Source organism: Sebastes umbrosus, chromosome 6 (genome assembly GCF_015220745.1).
Source record: "Sebastes umbrosus isolate fSebUmb1 chromosome 6, fSebUmb1.pri, whole genome shotgun sequence".
Lineage (NCBI taxonomy): Eukaryota > Metazoa > Chordata > Actinopteri > Perciformes > Sebastidae > Sebastes > Sebastes umbrosus.
This window is the reverse complement of record NC_051274.1, coordinates 32,670,746-32,679,579: the sequence shown is the minus strand read 5'-3', so window position 1 is coordinate 32,679,579 and position 8,834 is coordinate 32,670,746. Positions and strand designations below refer to the sequence as shown.

At 33.5% G+C, this 8,834-nt stretch overlaps 2 long non-coding RNA genes across 2 annotated transcripts in view; one reads left to right on the top strand and one right to left on the bottom strand.

Annotated features, from left to right (window-relative positions):
- Nucleotides 1-3,376: 3,376 nt before the first annotated feature.
- On the top strand, nucleotides 3,377-7,657 carry LOC119489609. Its single transcript, XR_005207214.1, has 3 exons — nucleotides 3,377-3,514; nucleotides 5,393-5,480; nucleotides 7,277-7,657. It is a non-coding gene; the product is annotated as an uncharacterized LOC119489609 (long non-coding RNA).
- Nucleotides 7,658-8,287: 630 nt separating this feature from the next.
- The window catches only part of LOC119489610, a 33,319-nt gene continuing 32,772 nt past the window's right edge, over nucleotides 8,288-8,834 (bottom strand). The window contains exon 2 of the long non-coding RNA XR_005207215.1: nucleotides 8,288-8,435. This is a non-coding gene — a long non-coding RNA (uncharacterized LOC119489610). The remainder of the gene's footprint in view (nucleotides 8,436-8,834) is intronic.

Below are 8,834 nucleotides of genomic sequence, written 5' to 3'. Positions count from 1 at the left end.
AGCGCATTTCAAAGATAAATATTGTACTTTATACTTGTTTTACTGCTATAGTTACTAGATATTTTACAGATTAATGTTGCATACACTTGATGTGAAAAGCTACTCCATAATTTTGTACCTCTAAATCTTATTGAAAATTGACCTCTACTAGTGAGCAATCTAGGCGGATGACAATCTAGAGATTGACGGGCTGAGTAAGAATGGACCTGAGAATTCGTTTAAAATAGGTCTTGAACTGCTCAGGAATATTCTCACCAGAAAGTATCTTATAAATAAAAACACATATTTGAGAAATATTGATATCATAAATAGTAAGAATCTGTAGTTTCTGAAATAGAGGAGCAGAGGAGATGTGTGACTCTGATCGAGTTGTAATCCTCACAAAACATTTAGATTTTGACAAAATCAAAAAAGACTAGACACCAACGACTTGTGACTTCCCTTGGACTTCAGCCTTTTGACTTGAAAATACTTCCCCCCCAAGCCCAAAGATTAAAAACTATGTTATTTAAATAGTGTGCCACAAATCAATTAATTTCCTGAATCAACTAACGTTGACACTATTCATGTCATCTGAGTGTCCACAGACACACCAGCAGCTTCTTCTCTTCTGCTGATTTTTCTCCTTTTTATCAGGACTTCTGTAACGGATGGAACTTCAAATGTGGTGAAGTACAATACTTGTGGAAAAAGTATTTAGGTAAAAGTAATGTAATGCGATTCGTTTTGGTACTTCAACCCCCTGGTAGCCTATTACAGCACATTTCAAAGAGAAGTATTGTACTTTATACTTACTTACATTTGTTTTACTGCTATAGTTACGAGTTATTACTAGTCATTATTATCTCTTTTATTCTATTTTATTGTATTAATATTTTATTATTTTAATACAATCTGCTTATTTTGTGTAGTTTCATAATTTTTATTTATTTTTATTTTTATTTCCTTGTATTTTATTTATCTTTTATTATCTTAAATACCCAACTAGTATTGCTTTCTTATTCAATGAACTTTTATATTGCTTGTTTTGGGGCATTAGTCTCTAAATCCATTTTTAACACACTATATCTTTGTCAAACTTTGAATTGCATTTGACTTGTTTGAAAGGTGCTATATAAATAAAGTTTGATTGATTGATTGATTGATTGATTGATTGATTGAGTGATAGTTATTTTACAGACTAATGCTTCATACACTTGAAAAAGCGAAAAGCTACTCCATAACTTTGTACCTTTAAATCTGAGAATTTGCTTTAAAATAGGTGTTGAACTGCTCAGGAATATTACCACCAGAAAATATCTTATGAATAAAAACATATATTTGAGTAATATCGATATCATAAATAGTAAGAATCTGGAGTTTCTGAAATAGAGGATCAAGTTGCAATCCTAACAAAACGTTTTCAAGTATTAATACTTGCTGACACGTCTTCATTTTGCTTCCTGTCAGCCATATTGTCCCTTTGCTTAGTTCCAGTATATGCAAGCATATCAATTTGCTATTGTTCATCTCCATCTTCCATCTACGAGCCTGTCTTTGGTGACAATAGAAAAAAAGGCACAAGGAGAGCCATAAAAATGGGCAGATTTCCCACAACTCCAGTCGTCACCACGCCGGCTCCAACTCTCACTTACAGTCATCTTTTCTTTTTTTCTCTCTCTCTCTCTCTCCACCTCATTCACATGTTCAGCATTCACAGCCAGCCAGCAGTGAAACTGATAGCATCTACATCATTTCAAGGACATACAATAACACCCACTAGCCAAGGCTTGTTACATGAATACATAGAGGAAAGGTTTCCAGCAACATTATTCCATGATTGAATTCCCAAGGACAAGAGGGGAAAAAATGGAGAAAGGGAGAACGGGAGGGGAGGGAGCAGAGACAAAGTGTTTCTAAGGTGTGGTGAGAACATCAAATATATACCTACAGTGTATATAAAAGAATTATGAAAACACTATAACCTTGTTTACATGTGTCAGATATATAACAAGAGATATTTGATGTTAGAAAGCTCACAGCGATGATCCCATTGGCTGCTGAGCTTGCTATAAGCGATGCAGTGGAACATGTAAATTGCATGGCCTCTCCACTCCTGGGGGGTAGAATTACTCCTCACTGCTCACTGCACCCTGTATATATATATAATAATAACCACCCTCTGGATTCTCCCTGTTTCAGGGGTTTGGGGGATACCTGTCAATCAAATCAAAGCCAGACAGAATACATTTACATAGTTACACTACGTTGCAACATCTGAGAGACACTCGAAGACACGTCTCACAAAAAGAATCCAAAATATGGGATATAATCACACTACTGATACTGAACCTATTGTTAGGAGGAGATTTGTGTTCAGCTGTAATTATGTTTCATTATATAACTTATTTGACTTCAGTAATAATGGAGCCTACAGATTGGTGGAAGATTAAAAATAAAACAGGCTGATGAGATCTTCAAGTGGAGACACCCACCCAGAGGTTAGAAATGGTACTGCACCGTGTTGGACACTTTCACAATTGTTTTATTTGTCAAGTATATATACAGTTTATACTGTATATATACTGTATATATACAAGGAATTGACTCTGTTTTATGCATCTCTCTAAGATGTACTTACTTACACAGAAATAGAAATAACAGCTAGGGACAAGGACAAAAAAGCTGCACAATTAAAGGTGAGGAATAGACAGGACTGTTATGTACACAAGAAGTGAAAAAAAAGATAGGTGTATATTTAATATTATATTATTATATAAATACATATATAAAGTAAGACGGAGTATTAGGGCCACATTGAGGCGAAAAAAAATCTGAGATTTCGAGAATAAAGTCATAATATAACGAGAATAAAGTCATAGGTTTACGAGAAAAAAGTCGTAGTATTATGAGAAAAAAGTCAGAAGTTTACAAAAAAATAAGTTGTATTATGAGAATAAATCATAAGTTTAAAAGAAAAAAGTTGTAATATTATAAAAATAAAGTCAGAAGTTTAAGAGAAAAAAGTTGTAATATTATGAGAATAAAGTCGTAATATTATGAGAAAAAAAGTTGTAATATTATGAGAATAAAGTCATTAGTTTATGAGAAAAAATTTAATTTCATTCATTTCAGGGAAAAATGTAGAGTTGAGTTTCATTGTAGTAGCACATGAAGATGGGTGGGGTCTTTAAGAATGTTGCCTTATAAATTGTTTTAAAACATTAATCATTAGGTCCAAAGGTATGGGAGCATGAAACAAAGAGCTGCTCTGTGGTTTGAATATCACTTTTACAGAAAACACACTCATTGCTCTCAGAGCCAAATCTATTATTCTTAAGAATTCCCTGGAAGGTGAAGTTATAGCTGTGTGTGTGTTGTAGCTGCAGTGTCTCCTCCTCACCTCCAGGGGGCGCTGTGAGACTGCAGCTTTATAACCGCCTGTTTCCGGCCGTTTCCCTCCTAATAATCCAGAGGTTTGAATGAGACACACCTGTCTTTCTTTCTTTCTCGCTTTTTCTGTCCTGAATTTCAGGTTAGTTCGGTACAATAACAACAGGAATGTCAGTGTTCAGTATGTTAACTGTGAGTTATGTATATTCGAGCTGTCAGATGATCTGAAGGCCGTTAAAAACCTTTTAAATGAGAAGTTTGAAGTCTCGTTGTTTGTGTTTGTCGCCATAATGGCGGCGTCTCGCCTGTGTTGCCAGATCTCGCGAGAGAAACAAGCAACCAGGTTGAACAAGCCGAAAAGAAGCAGCTGTAAGTAGTAGAACATTTTATTTCATTTTTTTTTTTTTTTAGATGTTTAGCTTTTAACTTTACATTTTTCTTGTCAACTAAACTTAAAGTAGTAGAACATTTTATTTCATTTTATTTCATTTTTGTGTTTCAAAATTAGCTTGTAACTTTACTTTTTTTGTCAACTAAACTTAAAGTAGTACAACATTTTATTTCATTTTTGTATAATTTTTTAGCTTATAAATTAAAAAAAAATATTCAACTAAACTTGAATGAGTAGAACATCTTATTTCATTTTATTTCATTTTTGTATTTCAAGATTAGCTTGTAATTTTACATTTTTGTCAACTAAACTTAAAGTAGTAGAACATTTTATTTCATTTTTATATAGATTTTTAGCTTGTAACTTTACTTTTTCTTTGTCAACTAAACTTAAAAGTAGTTGAACATTTTACTTAATTTGTGTATATTTTTTAGATGGTAACTAAAAAATTTTGTCAACTAAACTTAAAGTAGTAGAACATTGTATTTCATTTTTTGTATTTCATTTTTAGCTTGTAACTTTAATTTTTTTTGGTCAACTAAATTTAAAGTAGTAGAACATTTAATTTCAATTTTTTAATATTTTTTTAGCCTGTAACTTTACATTTTTCTTCTCAACTAAACTTAAAAGTAGTAGAACATTATATTTCATTTTTGTATAGATTTTTAGCTTTTAACTTGACTTTTTTTTGTCAGCTAAACTTAAAGTAGTACACCATTTTATTTCATTTTTGTATAATGTTTTCAGTGCTAACATGTTGAACCAGATCGGCATGATGTGCCTGTATATCACACTTATAATTACGGCAAACTGCCTTCAAATCGTCGGAGCGATACAGGAGCAAGCCCAAATAAGCAACTACACTTTAGAAACAAGCACAAAAAAACGCAACCTGCGACTACCAATATTTGTAAGCAACTTTTCCTATTGTATTCTGTCGGTATAACTGTATTTCATTAAAATATATCTTATTTATAGCCTATATAATCTACAGACTATCAGACTGACGGGAAGTGCATTATTATCATAGTGTCGGGGATGTGTCTGTGTTTTTGTTCCGGTGTTTTGCACGGAGCTGACGCTTGCCCCTCGCTCTCCTCCCCGGCTTTCTGAAGCTCTGTACGCCCCTGTTGCCTGGCAATGACAATAACCTTTTATTTTGATGTTAATAAAATGTACCCGAATTCATAAATATGTAGGATATTACTACTGACATTCATGTAATATTACGTCACAACGTCTGCTGTATTAGCCGTGTGTTTACTGCGTGTTTATTTGCATATAGAGCGGGGAAGTGAGATCTGATCACAAGTGGTCATTCATGTAGAGACGCATTATAAAGCCAGGTGTGAACTCACATACTTAGAGCTGTCCCCTTGTGATCGGATCACTCAGGACGCTTTTTAATGCCAGGTCTGAACAGGGCCACAGTCACTTGTTGCAGTATGACTATTGTTGTGTACAGATGCCTGACAAATAAAGTGCTGGGCTGCTGTGAGCAGAGCAGATGCTATGAGGTGTGTCTCATTGTAAAAGTGATTGTAAGCTTTCTGAATCCTTTGACTGGCTGTTCGCTAGTGTCTTCTTTGCTGTACAGTTTGATATTTACTTAGTTTTTTCCCTCCACAGGTTTTGCTGTGGATCGTCTGTCCAAGGCCAAAGTGAGCGTGACGACGAGGCTGACGGATCCTCTGATGTGTGCTACCTGTAATTTCCTGTACGTACCAAATACACTCATTTCCTGTGCATGAATTGCAAAAACAGTGCCCTCTCATCATTAGTGCAGAGTTCACCTTTGATTGTTAGCATATTTTATGGAACAGAGGCGATCAGATATCAAACAGCAGATGTATTCAGTGAAAGCTTTTAATGTCTCTGGGTAATCACAGAGAGACAAACCCCAGACTGCAGCTGCAACAGGACAAAACAAAATAGTCTAATCATAATGTTTGTTGTTTATATGTGATGAACAAACATCTAACACTCAGACAATCATCTCATATTCTGTCTTTTTTACAGACTAGTGCAGAACCCGTTCAAAACAACTATAGATGTATTATGACGTTTAGTATTGAATTGTGTTACTATTCTAACTATTTGCACCGCAAAATAACTCACAAAAGGCCCCCAAAACAGTAACAAAAAATATGCAATACAACTGTATACTACTTACCGTGTACTTCTACTTCAGAGTTAGATGGTTATGGAAGAAATACAGTTGATTTTAGGATTTAAAGATGCAAGTTAGCTGTGCAATTACACTGCTGTGTCTCTAATGAGAATATGATACATAACAAAAATGATCTTTATTCTTACCATTATTTATTTATTTATTTATTTACTACTATTTGTCTACTGCTCTTATTAGTATATTGATAAGGTACATGAAAATTAAATTTAAATTATTAACCAACAAAAATAAAGTAGAGTTTTTACAATTCCCTCTTACAAAATTAATTATTAACCACCACCTAAATAATTTAGTTCATGTAAGCCCACGATAAACAACTCAGCGATTATAGCTCAACTATCGAGATTCTAAGTAACTGGAGACAAAACTTTTTTCCTACCCCAAGTAGGTCATAAACCCTTGAATATAAAATTCGAGAAGTGTAAACGTTATAGTGCTTTTTATCCAGAAGAACAGCAGATCCCCATTTACTTATATTTGTTTACATACCAGTCTTGCCCGGTCCAATATGGCGGCGACGTTGACGTATTACAGCAACAGGCTGCCAATGCAGCATCTATGTATATATTTCTGTCTCCAGTAGCCTTCAAATAATTTACAGGAAGTCCCAGAAATAGCTGTAAGTATTCTATCTGTTTATGTCTGTCCTGTAAAGCACTTTTCTCATTTTGCTATATAAATAACCTTTATTATTATCAATCACACAACATGTGTTTGTTAACAGATTAAACCTTCATTGCTCAATATGAGACTGATGGCCTAAAATCTAGCATTAAATATTACAATTTCTACAAAACATAGTGTTTGGTGTCAACTATGAGCCGATCAGCTCTTTGTTCAGGCGACAGCCAGGCGTTTCTCATCATGCCCTGGGTCTTTCAGTCGGTGAAGAGCAGCTGCGGCTGCTTCAAATTCGTGAGGTTATCGTTGCCCCTCGTGTGCATGTTGCAAAATATTGAATGAATGCATATCCAAGGAAATACAAATTATTTAGGAATCAGTGTTTTTATAAAATTTTATAAAATGTAATTTTAACGTTACTTCTCCAGTGCCTGTAAGAGTTAACCAACATAATTAAATGAGAAAAGTCTACTAAAAGTTTATTTGTTACAGCTTAAAGTGATGCAGATGTGAGAAGAAATTGCTAAAATGGGATGTTAAGTTGTTGTTTATTTGATAGGTGTGTATCAACAAATCTAAAGAAATGTATATTTCTATTAAAAAGACATTGAATGTACGATGATGAAAATGGATAACAGATTCACTTGCTCGAAAAATAGCCTCGTCTAACGTTCTCATTTGTTCTTTCCTGAATTCTCCAGCTGATCCAGTGATAAGTGACTCCTTGGACGATGAGTGCCGATGCCAGAACAGGACCAGTCCCTGCTTGAGGAACGCTGTTTCAACTGCATCCAGGCTTTCATATACAATAAGACATCACTAGAGACTGAAAATATGGGTGTGGCACAGTTGTAAGAATTGATTGATGTTGTGGATGGTATTATTCAGGGTCGTAGCCTACTATTCACTTTGTTATGGTGGTTATGGTATTCTGGTGGTAATGATGTTGATTCACTTTGGTGTTAGCTAAAATATAACTTACTAAAATAACTCTTAGTAGCTGTTTACTTTCCCGATAGCCTAACTTACTTGTCCGAAACGGAAATGTAGGTCTATTAAATAATAAATAAATTTAACAGGGATTTGGACAATTGTTATAATTTATTAACGTACAAAATTAATATGCTCTCCTCAAAGCCACGAGACTCCATTGATCGAAACAGTAATTTTATCTTGCCGATCGTTGTAAAACGCTCTTCATTCAAACTCAACAGAAACAAAATAAAACTAATCAGTCTACCCATTGCTCCAACAATCACTAATTTTGGTTGCTTTCTACAGAAGCGTGGAATTAGTAGTATTAATTATGTTGTATGCTGCTTAGAGCTAGTTTCAGGAAGACAAACGGGTTATAATTTCCTCTCTAATATCTATTTTATATTGCTGTGAAAAAATCATAGCTAGAAAAATGTCATAGTATATTATGCTATTAAAAGGTCATAAAATAAGTCAGTATTGTATACCAAAAAATAATAGTATGTTGTAAAAAATGCAAAAAAAAAGTCTGTAGTATTCAAAATATGAAAGAAAAGATCTAAGCCATACAAATGTCAAACAAGTCAATAGTATAGTATCTCCATAAAAAATATATTAATAGTGTGACAAAAAATATATATATATCATGGTGTGTATGCCATGAATAAGTCATAGTATTGTATGTCAAAAACAATGTAGAGATAGAAGGAGAGGGTTTTAGAACAGAAAACCACACATTTTAATTAAGGTTTTTATTGAAAATGCGCCTGTCCCGATACAACCTCTTATAACACCTTCGATTACATTCATACAGTACAGGAAGAAGCCAAAGACGTGAATGAATTGAGTAGTAGGTCGTCCTCAGTTTTGGTCCGCTGCACTCATCTGTTGAGAAAAGAACAGAATAACAAAAGAATTTGCATCATGTCATGCTACTACTTATTTGATGAGATATTGTGTTTATGACTGACTTTTTTCCCCGACATATTATAATATGACTTTTAATGCTACTTTTTATAACATACAATACCACGACTTTTTTTTTTTACAAACTAAACGACTTTATTTTTACTTTTTTTCGACATAGTATACTATGACTTTTTCAAAACTTTTTTTTTTACATACTATAACTTTTTTTTTTTACACACTTTACTATGATTTTTTTAAAACTTTTTTTACATAATATACTGACTTTTTTTTTTTTTACTTTTTTGAAACATACATGCTATGACTTTATTAAAACTTTTTTTTACATTATACTATGACCTTTTTTCCACATACTAC